This window comes from Oncorhynchus keta, chromosome 2 (assembly GCF_023373465.1).
Source record: "Oncorhynchus keta strain PuntledgeMale-10-30-2019 chromosome 2, Oket_V2, whole genome shotgun sequence".
NCBI lineage: Eukaryota > Metazoa > Chordata > Actinopteri > Salmoniformes > Salmonidae > Oncorhynchus > Oncorhynchus keta.
Genome location: NC_068422.1, coordinates 60,406,356 through 60,420,167, shown reverse-complemented (window position 1 = coordinate 60,420,167; position 13,812 = coordinate 60,406,356). Strand labels below are relative to the sequence as shown.

General features: G+C 43.3%; 1 long non-coding RNA gene across 3 annotated transcripts; it reads right to left on the bottom strand.

The window, feature by feature from the left end:
* Positions 1-3,521: 3,521 nt before the first annotated feature.
* LOC118358123 (uncharacterized) lies at positions 3,522-13,397 on the bottom strand. Of its 3 annotated transcripts, none has more exons than XR_008079940.1 (4): positions 12,111-13,397; positions 11,911-12,031; positions 10,966-11,096; positions 3,522-7,491 (listed from the first exon to the last, which is right to left on the bottom strand). It is a non-coding gene; the product is annotated as an uncharacterized LOC118358123 (long non-coding RNA). The 3 variants fall into 3 exon arrangements; XR_004820428.2 differs by lacking the exon at positions 10,966-11,096 and having other exon boundaries at positions 12,111-12,154; positions 12,674-13,397; XR_008079933.1 differs by lacking the exon at positions 10,966-11,096.
* Between the last annotated feature and the right edge of the window lie 415 nt (positions 13,398-13,812).

Below are 13,812 nucleotides of genomic sequence, written 5' to 3'. Positions count from 1 at the left end.
TACTTTCAAAGATGTTGCAGTTAGTTTCCCAATCCTTCTTCCTCCTATTGCTATCATGTGCTAGCAGATGTAAGACTGGAACATAGTATTAACAGGGGACAGCAGGTAGCCTAGTGGTTAGAGCATCAGGCCAGTAACCGAAAGAATGCAAGATCGAATCCCGAGCTGACAAGGTAAAAATCTCTTGTTCTGCCCCTGAACAAGGCAGTTAACCCGCTGTTCTTAGGCCGCCATTGTAAATAAGAATTTGTTCTTAACTGACTTGCCTAGTGAAATAAAAGGTCAAATAAACAGGAACTGAAAGTATAGTTCACAGGCATATTACTTTTGTACAGTTGACCTCTTCATGCACTTACAAAGTGTCTACCACTGATTCTTAACCTCAAGATTAAGCAAAACATGAATCATTGTACTTTTGTAATTACAGGTGTTCCTATAATGGACAGATATTATAACATTTCTTTCAACCCCTAGGCTAATGACTTCTCCAAAAGCTAATTGGAGTCAGGAGTCAGCTAACCTGGAGTCCAATCAATAAGACGAGATTCGTTGACTTGACAAACTGGCAACAGACAAACAGAACACAGGTATAAACGCACAGGTTGATAATGAGGGAAATGGGCGACACCTGGAGGGGGATGGAGACCCCTAGCCTAGGGGTTCACATACTTTTTCCAACCTACACTGTGAATGTTTAAATGATGTATTCAATGTAGACAATAAATATACAATCATTGGTGTTTTATTAGTTTAAGCACACTGTTTGTCTATTGGTGTGACTTAGATGAAGATCAGATCCGTCACACCCTGGTCTGTTTCACCGGTCTTTGTGATTGTCGCCCATCTCCCTCATTATCAAGCTATGCGTTTATACCTGTGTTCTGTTTGTCTGTTGCCAGTTTGTCAAGTCAAACAGCGTTTTGTTCTCAGCTCCTGCTTTTCCCAGGCTCTTTTTCTCGCCCTCCTGGTTTTGACCCCTGCCTGTCCTGACCCTGCCTGCCGACCTGTACCTTTGCCCCACCTCTGGATTATTGACCTCTGCCTACCCTGAGCCTGCCTCCGTCCGGTACAGTTGCCCCACCTCTGGTTTACTGACCCCTGCCTGCCTTGACCTGTCTATTGCCTGCCCCTGTTGGATTATTAAACCATTTGTAATTATGTGTCTGGATCTGGGTCTTACCTTCATACCTGATAAATTGGTCATCAAGTTTGATTTTATGTAGAACTCCAGGTAATTCCAAAGGGTTCACATACTTTTTCTTGCCACTGTATACACTCCTGTATGCCATATAACAGGAACCTATAATTCAGGGGGTGTACGGAATCACCATCGATCAAGCAAATACGAATCTAGTCTTTGACAAGATGACTATGTACATAAAATAACTAAATGTACATTTTTACAAGGCTTACCTCAACACCGGAAGATCAGGGTCTTCTTCTGAACTTATTGAAAACTGACTTCTGTCAGTTCTGCCTGTTCCCATATTCCACTGAAACCACTCTCCTGTCTCAGGACCTTTGTGTCCAGGCTTGGAGGTTGGAGCAACGAACCGCCCTTGCTGTCTCTGCCTGGCCGGTTCCCCTCTTTCCACTGGGATTCTCTGCCTCTAACCCTATTACAGGGGCTGAGTCACTGGCTTACTGGTGCTCTTTCATGCCGTCCCTAGGAGGGGTGCGTCACTTGAGTGGGTTGAGTCACTGATATGATCTTCCTGTCTGGGTTGGCGCCCCCCCTTGGGTTGTGCTGTGGTGGAGATCTTTGTGGGCTATACTCGGCCTTGTCTCAGGATGGTAAGTTGGTGGTTGAAGATATCCCTCTAGTGGTGTGGGGGCTGTGCTTTGGCAAAGTGGGTGGGGTTATATCCTTCCTGTTTGGCCCTGTCCGGGGGTATCATCGGATAGGGCCACAGTGTCTCCTGACCCCTCCCGTCTCAGCCGCCAGTATTTATGCTGCAGTAGTTTGTGTGTCGGGGGGGCTAGGGTCAGTTTGTTATATCTAGAGTACTTATCCTGTCCTATCCGGTGTCCTGTGTGAATTTAAGTATGCTCTCTCTAATTCGCTCTTTCTCTCGGAGGACCTGAGCCCTAGGACCATGCCTCAGGACTACCTGACACGATGACTCCTTGCTGTCCCCAGTCCACCTGGCCGTGCTGCTCCAGTTTCAACTGTTCTGCCTGTGATTATTATTATTTGACCATGCTGGTCATTTATGAATTTGAACATCTTGGCCATGTTCTGTTATAATCTCCACCCGGCACAGCCAGAAGAGGACTGGACACCCCACATAGCCTGGTTCCTCTCTAGGTTTCTTCCTAGGTTTTAGCCTTTCTATGGAGTTTTTCCTAGCCACCATGCTTATACACCTGCATTGCTTGCTGTTTGGGGTTTTAGGCTGGGTTTCTGTACAGCACTTTGAGATATCAGCTGATGTACGAAGGGCTATATAAATACATTTGATTTGATTCACCTCTCCTTTGGTAATTCACCACCATAACTACTACTACAACTATTTCTAAACTAACATGTGGGTTTCTTCAGGGGGACTAAGGTTAGGAACACCTTTGAATGGTCTACAAAGCATGCCCCCAGGTAAAAGTAGACTTTTTCAGAGAATGGTTGTATTGTTACTCCTCAGCATAATATGTTAGCACAACTCTATTTAAAGTACATTCGAAACAAGCCGTCACGTCATTCTTGCTATTTGATGGGAACTAGCCTCTGTCCCCCTACATACCTCGTTTGCTCTTTCAGGCCCACAAAGACAAAAAAAAGTTACCCCATTAACTGCTCCTATGGGATTTGAACTCTCAAACCCTCACTTTGGGGAACAACCACCATAACCACTACTCTACCAGACAGAGTCAAAATGTTAAGGGCTACTTAAAAATGCCCACAAAGACAGAGGTTGGGGAATGGTGTGGGGACTTGCACTTCTTGGTTCAACCATTCCTCAAACTTCTGATGACTACAAGCATAGATTATGAATCTTCAAAACCTACACTATAGGATGGATGTTTAGGAATGGGGGACGAAATTCGAAAAGGTATGCGTTTCCAATTACCAGCAAATAGAACGCCAGAAATGTTATACCATCATCTTATTATTGTACCTTTTTCCCTTCATTTGCCTACTACTGTTTCTAAGCTATCATAACGTGTTTTTTTTCCTCCATGGGGACCAGGTATCGGAACCCCTTTGAATGGTCTACAAAGCATGCCCCTAGGTAAAAGTAGCCATTTGCAGAGAAGGTTTGTATCAAATACAAATTAAAGTTTGTTACACCATCACATAATCTGATGTGTCATTTCAATAGTGTTGTGATATGTTACAAGGTGACTGGAGTCTTCGCCCTCTCTCTGACACCGCCTAGTACAGAGGGGCAATAAAGTATTTAGTCAGCCACCAATTGTGCAAGTTCTCCTACTTAAAAAGATGAGGCCTGTAATTTATCATAGGTACACTTCAACTATGACAGACTAAATGAGGGGGGCAAAAAATCCAGAAAATCACATTGTAGGATTTTTAATGAATTTATTTGCAAATTACAGTGGAAAATAAGTATTTGGTCAATAACAAACAAGTTTCTCAATACTTTGTTATATACCCTTTGTTGACAATGACAGAGGTCAAATGTTTTCTGTAAGTCTTCACACACGGTTGCTGGTATTTTGGCCCATTCCTCCATGCAGATCTCCTCTAGAGCAGTGATGTTTTGGGGCTGTTGCTGGGCAACACGGACTTTCAACTCCCTCCAAAGATTTTCTATGGGGTTGCGCACATCGGCTATGGAGAGCATGATCACACATTTGTCCGGAACAGCTTCATGCTCACTTCAGTGTTGCTTTGCTCGAAGAGAGCATAAAAAGGCATTTCCACCTTACTCCTGCTTCGATTCTCTTCCCATTCCCATTCTCTTCCCCTACCATGTCTTTTTTTTTTTTTTTAACCCTTGTCTGTTTTCTGGACTCCTTACCCCACCTGCCTGACCATTCTGCCTGCCCTCGAGGCTGCCTGCTACTCTGTATCTCCTAGACTCCGAACTGATTGACCTTTTGCCTGTGCACAACCATTCTCTTGCCTAGCCCTTTTGGCTTGTTTAATAAATATCAAAACTCTAACCATCTGCCTCCCGTGTCTGCATCTGGGTCTCACCTTGTGCCCTTACACTAAATCTGTTTTTGCTTTGACATTGTTTGCTACTGTGTGTAGACTGATGAGAGAAAACCAATGTAAATCAATTGTAGAACGTAACAAAATGTTGAACATGTCAAGGGGTCCAAATACTTTCTGAAGCACTGTAAATATTGACAAGTCACCTTGTACAGAATATTTTTAAAATCATATAGGTAAATTCAGAAATGGTCATTTGAGACTAATACAGTCAGGATAGTATAACTTATCCCATCACACCCAAGACATTTAGCACAGTCTTTCAATACATTAGATTAATGAAGAGTCAATGACTTTATACCATTATGGTAATTAAGGCTTTTTAATGTAAACACCAACTGTGTGCAAATTCCTTTTTCATCAATATAAAATGGTTAATGTTTTCTGTAGAAGTTGCAGAAAGGAAAATACCTACTGTAGCTATGTTGTCTTCCTGCCAATTGTTACTCAATTTTCTTTTAAGTAGTTTAAATTCCAAATGAAAACTAGCATGTGCATTTCTCTAATAACCTAGAGGTTCTTCAATCAGACAAACTGAAAACGAAACGAACAAAACATAAGCGAATGATAGTGGATTTCAGCGAACTTATGCCAACTCAACCATTACCCATCTACACAGTTCAGTATTGCAATATGACAGTATCAGGGTACACCGTTTCTTTAATTACATTATATATTTTTTTAAACCTACAAGTAAAAGGATCTAAAATTTATAAAAAGTACTGAGTAAAAATGGTTCATTTTAAAAATAGTCAATTTGTTACAATGTCAAATATCCTATTAACATTACAAAAAAGGACACTTAAAAATCAGTTACCTAATTTCTATCAGCATGTTAAATGCGCAACTAGAGGGAAACAAATTGTAGACCACCTTTACTCTACACACAGAGATGCGTACAAAACTCTCCCTCGCCCTACACTTGGCAAATCTTACAATACTTAACCGGTATATATATATATATATATATATATTTTTTTTTTACTGCTGCTCTTTAATTACTTGTTACTTTTATCTCGTCTGTATTTTTTGTAACTGCACAGTTGTTTTGGAGCTCTGGACACTCCCAGCAGATATGATGTAGCCCAGAAAGGGGAATGGTGGAGCGATGGAAATCGCTCCAGAAGGCGCTGGAGAAACTGCCGGACATGAAGAATGTGTTCTTGTGGGGAGCTGGAGAAGACAAGGATGTTATCAAGGAAGACGAAGACAAACTCGATTCAGCATGTCACGGATAACATCATTCACCAGAGCCTGGAACACGGCAGGGGAGTTTGTGATGCCAAAGGGCCTGACCAGATATTCGTAGTGGGCGCTGGCCGTGTTGAAGGCGGTCTTCCACTCGTTCCCCTCTCGTATCCCCACTAGGTGGTAGGTGTTTTGTAGATCCAGCTTGGAGAATACAGTTGCCACCAGGAGCGGCTCGAAGGCCGAGGAAATGAGTGGTAGCGGATATTGGTTCTTAACATTGTCATTGAGTCCCCTGTAGTCAATGCACGGGCGCAGTGTCTTGTCCTTCTCCACGAAGAAGAAGCCTGCGCCAGTGGGAGAGGAAGGGGGATGGATAAATCCTGTAGCTAGAGAGTCCAATGTAGTTCTCCATAGCCTTCATCTCAGGTCCCGACAATGAGTAAAGACGTCCCCGGGGCGGAGTGGTACTAGGAAGGTCAATCCCGCAGTCATAGGGGCGGTGCGGTGGAAGGGAAGTGGGCCGGGACTTGCTGAAAACCTCCCAGAGGTCCTGGTACTCCGCCATAATGGCAGAGAGGTCCGGAACCACCGAGGACACAGGAATCATTACCTGGGCAGGTTGTGCCGAATTCAGACAATGGCCGTGGCAGAACGGACTCCAGCCCATAATTGCACTAGTAGACCAGTTGATGAGTGGATTGTGCTGTTGGGGCCAGGAGAATCCCAAAACCACAGGAATCTGGGGGGACTTAATGAGCAGGAACTGAATGGTCAGGCTGTGATTCCCTGACACCCGTAGGTTTATGGGAGTGGTGTTAAGGTGTCCGACCTATAGAGCTCCCGTTCAATGCTCGAACATCAATGGGATTAAAGAGTGGCTGAGTAGGGATGATCAGCTCGGAAGCTAAATGTGGCGGCCAAAAAGCTCTCGTCGACCCCAGTCAATGAGGACCCTGTCACATCTGCTCCTGCTATGCCCTCTGGTGTTCATCCGGTGTCTTATTGACCTGCAGTTACTCCCCCCTGTACACTCTCTCCCTCTGTGGGATTGGAGACAGGTGTGCTGGAGTCAGCAGATCCCTACCAGCTGCAACTCGTTCCATAATCAAGACCTCTACAAATACACAGTCCTGCCACTTCCACTCTGCCAGATCGTAATCTCTGCTCAGTCAGTTTATGATTTTAGCCAGTTATGATTACTCAAGATCATGTTACTCTGCTGTGCCAGTTTCCCTGCCTGACACCGTATATCCTCTCATTGCAGTTACCGCTCTGTCTCTGGCTCCTGTTCCAAATCTCACCACCCAACTACCTTGCGTTGGATTTTACTCACACCAAGACAGTTGAAGAGGACGTGACAAAACCTATTCCCACACAGGGGACTGAACAGATTTAGCATGGGTAATCGGATTTACAATCCAATTAAGTGCAAAGAGTCAAATTCAACATTGCAAATGTGCAGCAGTAAGTCAGGCAAATAAGGCAGAATTTCAGCATGAGCTTTTAGATCATATCTTCCTGCTTGCCGTTCCAGTGGCTTCTGTTGAGTCGAATGGCAGCATTAAGAGCTTTAAATCGTGAGCATCCTGACAGGTTGCATGGTACTGCCTGGTATGGCAACTGCGACCTAACTAAATTCTAAATCGCCCTGGCTTTATACATCTACAGAAGTAAGACCGTTCCTGCTTCGATTGGCCGTTTAATAGCTTACTCGTTCCATGAGCATCAAGCCTCATGCAACAGCAAAATGAATCAAACAGTGTGCTTAAGCATCAGACAAGCTCATTGCATATGTAGTGGGTTTCTTCAAAAACATAGGGCGTGTGTCTATATATTTAAACATTTAGACCAATCGATTGGTGGAAAGGACAGGAAGACTAAGTCGCCCAAGATTTTTTCCCGTCTGGGACAGCCCTAAAATATACCTTCTACTGTAGTTGTAAATCGTTTACACCTCTGGAAATGATATCAATTTGACACAGTATCAACCCAATAGTAGCCTTGGTGTGCAGGTATTCAATTGTGGCAGGGTGAGCATATCCATTGTAAGGCAGGATTATCCATGTGTTGATTTTAAATGGTGATGGATATCCCAGCACAGGAGGTGTCGGATCAACTGGAGCACTCTGTGAAAGTACATGTCAATTAGGACATTGATTCCATTATATGATGTCACAGCTGAAAGAATAGCTCAGCAATCCACAATTTGGTTTGCTTGACTAGCCACTGCCATTCGATTCTAGATTAAATCATTGACCGACAATCCATTCAAGAGATTTAGCCATGAATGTGGCGAAGAGGGGAAATTGACAGTTTGGTGAAGAAATTACAATTAGCATTTGGCAGTGGCTTGTTAAAAGAACCTGAAGATTGAAGTCACTACCTGCTTTAAATGCAAGAAAACAATTTAAATGAGTGAAATTACTTATCCATCCCTTTAAGGTTATAAACATATTCACTACAAAACTCATCACCCCCTTAGACCACAGTAATAGAAAGACCACAGCAATTGCCTACACTCCGACCATTGTTCATAGAGAAACGGAAATGTTTGGGCCCCTTCAAACATTGAAAAGGTAAAAATGCTTAGTGAATTGTCATGTCAACTGTGTGACAAGGAGTTGGAATGCTAACTGACCGGCCCTCAGGCTTGCTTTTGCGTAGCTTACGTGAATGTGTAAAATTATTCTCGCCCCCCATCATCTGTTGCACAGGAACTGCAGTTGAGTTTCCTGTCAAGTTCTGAAAGATAAAAGCAAGCATGTCAGCTATATCACATAATGCCTTAGGATGATATACTATATACAGTTATTGCCAAATACATGGTCACCCTTACAATTTTCTTAAATAATTATTGATTTCTTCTAAAATATGAAAAAAATGTTTAGGTGAATTTGAGAAGTTTAGTCGAGCTTTGCGTCTTTCAGCAGTGGGGTCTTTAGGTTTACCAACAATCAAATTAATAATTACTATCTCCCTACAATCAAACATGGGGAGGTTAAGTTATAGGCTACTTAGGAATTATAATGTAGTCTGTCAGCTACTTTGACATCCATGTAGGCTAAAACTACAACAAAATGTTGCCAAGCTCAAACATGTCAGGTAAAACAATAGTGCTATCGTACACTACTAATAGTCTATTAAAGTGAGGCCAGGACAATGTAGCAACAGTAAATGAGATAAGGCAGCAGGGACTTGGGCTTGGCTGCTGGGCTGTAGCACCTTATTTCCCCATCACACGGCAATGACACCAGGAGCAGTGCATGATGTAGACGAGGCTACAAGTCTTCAGCTTTACATTGTCAGAATGTAAAAAAGTGAGAGATCCTGGACAAATGTGAGATTGTCGAGGATCTTTGGCCACCTCCATTCTGGCACCACCGATGTAGCATGCATTGGGACAGTTGGGTCACTTAGTGCCTTCTCCCTCTGCATTAACTCTGGCAATCTATGTAGTACATCAAATTTGACCTTTTATACACACACACGTGTAAAGGACTGAATAAGAATATGTACATAAAAATATATGAATGAGCGATTGCCGAACGGCATAGGCAAGATGCAGTAGATGGTATAGCGTACAGTATATACATATGAGAAAAGCAATGTAGGGAATGTAAACATATAAAGTGCCATTGTTTAAGGTGGCTAGTGATTAATTGATGTAATAAATGTTTCCATTATTAAAGTGGCTAGAGTTGAGCCAGTGTGTTAGTGATGGCGGTTTAACAGTGATGGCCTTGAGATAGCTCTTTTTCAGTCTCTCGGTCCCCACTTTGATTTCCCTTTTACTGACCTCGCCTTCTGGATGATAGCGGGGTAAACAGACAGTGGCTTGGGTGGTTGTTGTCTTGATGATCTTTAGGGCCTTCCTGTGACGTCGGGTGGTGTAAGTGTCCTGGAGGGCAAGTAGTTGGCCCCCAGTGATGCGTTGTGCAGACCTCACTACCCGCTGCTGCGCCTTCTTCACCACGCTTTGTGTGGGTGGACCATTTCATTTTGTCCGTGATGTGTACACCGAGGAACTTAACTTTCCACCTTCACTACTGTCCCACCAATGTGGATAGGGGGGTGCTCCCTCTGCCGTTTCCTGAAGTCCACGATCAACTCCTTTGTTTAGTTGACATTGATTGGGAGGTTATTTGCCTGACGGTAAGCAAATTGGAGTGTATCTAGGGTGTCAGGTAGGGTGGAGGTGACATGGTCCTTGACTAGTCTCTCAAAGCACTTCATGATGACGGAAGTGAGTGCTACGGGGCGGTAGTGATTTAGCTCAGTTACCTTAGCTTTCATGAGAACAGGAACAATTGTTGCCCTCTTGAAGCATGTGGGAACAGCAGACTGGGATAAGGATTTATTGAATGTCCGTAAACACACCAGCCAGCTGGTCTGCACATGCTCCGAGGACGCGGCCGTGGATACCATCTGGGCCTGCAGCCTTGCAAGGTTTAACACGTTTAAATGTTTTACTCACGTTGGCTGCAGTGAAGGAGAGCCCGCAGGTTTTAGTAGCGGGCCGTGTCAGTGGCACTATTGTCCTCAAAGCGAGCAAAGAAGTTTAGTTTGTCTGGGAGCAAGAAGACATCGTGGTCCGCGACAGGGCTGGTTTTTCTTTTGTAGTCCGTAATTGACTTTAGAACCTGCCACATTCCTCGTGTCTGAGCCATTGAATTGTGACTCTACTTTGTCTCTATACTAATGCTTAGCTTGTTTGATTGCCTTGGACGGACTAGCTACACTGTATTCGGTCATGTTTCCGGTCACCTTGCAAAGATTTCAAGCAGTGGTTCGCGATTTCAGTTTTGCACAAATGCTGCCATCAATCCACAGTTTCTGGTTGGGGAATGTTTTAATAGACGCTGTGGGTACATCATCACCGATGCACTTGCTAATAAACCTGCTCACCGAATCAGCATATTCATCAATATTGTTGTTCGACACTATGTGGAAACATATCCCAGTTCACGTGATCAAAGCAATCTTGAAGCGTGGAATCCGATTGGTCGGACCAGAGTTGAACAGACCTGAGCACGGGTGCTTCCCGTTTTAGTTTCTGTCTATAGGCTGGGAGCAACAAAAGGGAGTCGTTGTCAGCTTTTCCAAAAGGAGGGCAGGGGAGGGCTTTATGTGTTGCGGAAGTTAGAATAACAATGATCCAGGGTTTTGCCAGCCCGGGGTCACGCAATCAATATGCTGGTAAAATTTAGGGAGCCTTGTTTTCAGATTAGCCTTGTTAAAATCCCCAGCTACAATAAATGCAGCCTCAGGATACGTGGTTTCCGTATACGGCTGTGATTATAAATCGAAGAGAATTCTCTTGGTAGATAATGCGGCCGGCATTTGATTGAAAGGAATTCTAAGTCAGGTGAGCAAAAGGGCTTGAGTTCCTGTATGATCGCATCACGTCTCGTTAATCATAAGGCATACACCCCCACCCTTCTTACCAGAAGGATGCTCGTTTCTGCCGGCGCGATGCGTGAAGAAACCAGGTGTCTTAACCGACTCAGATAGCGTATCTCGAGTGAGCCACGTTTCCATGAAACAAAGAATGTTAGTGTCTGATTTCTCTGGAAGGCAAACCTTGCTCGGATTTCATCTACCTTGTCAAAAGACTGGACATTGGCGAGTAGTATGCTCAGGAGCGGTGTCCCCGTCTATGGAGCCTGACCAGAAGACGATCAGTCTGCGGCGCCTTTGTTTTGGGTCGCCGGCTGGGATCCGATCCATTGTCCTAGGTGATGGACCAAACAGAGGATCCGCGTCAGGAAAGTCGCATTCCTGGCGAGTTGACGTTGCTCTTATATCCAATAGTTCCTCTCGTCTGTATGTAATAAAACTTAAGATTTCCTGGGGTAACAATGTCAGAAATAACAAAAACAATACTGCATAGTTTCCTAGGAACGCGAAGCGAGGCAGCCACCTCGGTCGATGCCGGAAGTTCTAGAATAAAGGACAGACAATGGTAAAAATATGTCTGCCATCTATAGGGCCATTGGGAAATATAAGATGTGAAAGCAGGCCTCCAACTGCCTTGTCATGTTAACAATAGTAATCATTTGATTCATTGTGATAATGTTACACTTTGGAAAACCTTTGTTTCTTGGCTGTAATCATGAAAACAAGGCAGCACACTGGTGATGTTGAAGCTCCACTGATTTGATATTACACCAACATTTCATTTAGAGCAACCAAGTTCCCTATTGACCTGGGTCATATTCATTAGTGGACACCATAGGACATCGGTTAGCAACAGAAAAATAATATATATTCTTGAACACATACACATGGGTCCCTTCCCGTTTCAGACCATTTTCTTAGGCGTGCACATGACAGGTGTGAAATGTATACTAATTTGTTATGCTAATCTAATCCTATCAATGGAATGACTTTGGCTAAACCCTCAAAGATCTCTTCATGTGAACATTGGGTGCATTTGCTATTGACCCAGTTGTGGGTGTCCTACCATTAAAGGCTACCCACAGATTTCTAACATAACAGATTTGCCTACTGAATTATCCTGGGAACTAATTAGCATATGAACTCACCAGCAGCACATAAACGCCACAATTGTAGACGTCGCTTTGCGGTATCGTTGTCGCCTGCCAGGGAACATTGCTGAACACAGATTCTGTCCCAGTTCTGCAGGTTCGTTCCTGAAACCAGTATCTGTTTGGGGAGGAAAACATTGTTTCTACATAGGCCATGACATTCTCTCCTCCCTGTTATACTTCCAACATTCATATACCTGCATAACACATGAATGGCTGCTGATGATTGAAAACGGCGTGCCTGAAAAGAAATCAATGATACTTCATAATTCTCTTCATAGCATACAACATTCATAACATGAACACATAGGCTAATTGAGTCAATATGCAACCCGGACCATAAATGTAAAAGTAGTCTCAACATTGACAGGTCAACATAACTTGTATGCCAGATATTGTAGAAATGGTCAAACAATATTTTTGCCTGACCATACAATAGATGTATGTACTCAGTGGTGGAAAAGTACTGGGGTGGAGAAAGCAGAAGTAACATAGATAATTAAGATGTCTTATCTACAGAATATGCTTATATGTTTGAACTGTTGAACTCGTCATTAGAATGTCTCCTTTCCGACTCTGGTGTTGGCAGCTGCACTACCTCCCTCATATGGGCCTCAGTCACCTGAGGCCCAGAGAGGGGAGAAGTCAGGCTTGTCTTTCACATGTCCCCTTTGCTATGCAGAATATCAGCTAGGAATATGGCAAAGGAGGTAAGGAGGAAACATTGTTTCCATATGTGAAATGTGTCTTTATTGCAAACCATGTGTGGCGTGAGTAATGGGGAACCAATCACTTGTCTCCAGTGTGTGCATCAGTCACCTCCTCCTAGGGGAAGAGTTTTCACCTTGAACCAGGGGAGAGAAAACAAATTAACATATGTCCTAAGTTTCTAGTACTCAACAAAACAAGTTATTGGTATTTGGGGCTTAAGGTCTGGCACAGGATGTGTGGGGTTAGTGTTTGGAACCATTGTACATCAGAGGTTGCACCTATGCTGAGAGCGCTTCTGGGTTATATACTAACTTCACTCAGTGGGTTCTCACTATATCCACCTTGTGTGGGTATCCCTTGTCGATAAGTTACTTGAATAAAAAGTTACACTACCGTTCGAAAGTTTGGGGTGACTTAGAAAAGTGCTTGTTTTTGAAAGAAAGAGCTTTTGTCCATTAAAATAATATCAAATTGATCAGAAACACAGTGTATACATTGTTAATGTTGTAAATTACTTTTGTTGCTGGAAACAGCAGATTTATTATGGAACATCTACATAGGCGTACATAGTGCCATTATCAGAAAACCCATTTGGAATTATGTTAGCACAGTTGAAAACTGTTGTTCTGATTAAAGAAACAGGCCTTCTTTAGACTAGTTGAGTACCTGGAGCGTCGACATTTGTGGGTTAGATAACAGGCTCAAAATGGCCAGAAATAAAGAACTTTCTTCTGAAACTCAGTCTAATCTTGTTCTGAGAAATGAAGGCTATTCCATGTCACAGAGAAAACTTGCCACAACTGAAAAGGACTGAAGATCTCTTACAACACTACATCCAGTGGAACAGTCACTTTACAATAGTGCATCTAAATCTTAAAGAACAGCAAAGAGGTGGGGTTTCAAACTGCCTCTAACCAGAATAGAAAGAGTGGGGGCCCCTTGGTACCTGACAACTGAGTAAGAGGACAAGCACCATGGTCTTGTACATTAGTGGAGAGAGCGGAAAAGAAATGTCTAGTTTGAGAAAGACGCCTCACAAGTCCTCAACTGGCAGCTTCATTAAATAGTACCCACAAAACACCTGTCTCAACATCAACAGTGAAGAGGAGACTCATTTTTCTGTCCTCTAGGCATTCAAAATGTAACAAGTACTTTCGGTGTCAGGGAAAATGTATGGAGTAAAAATAT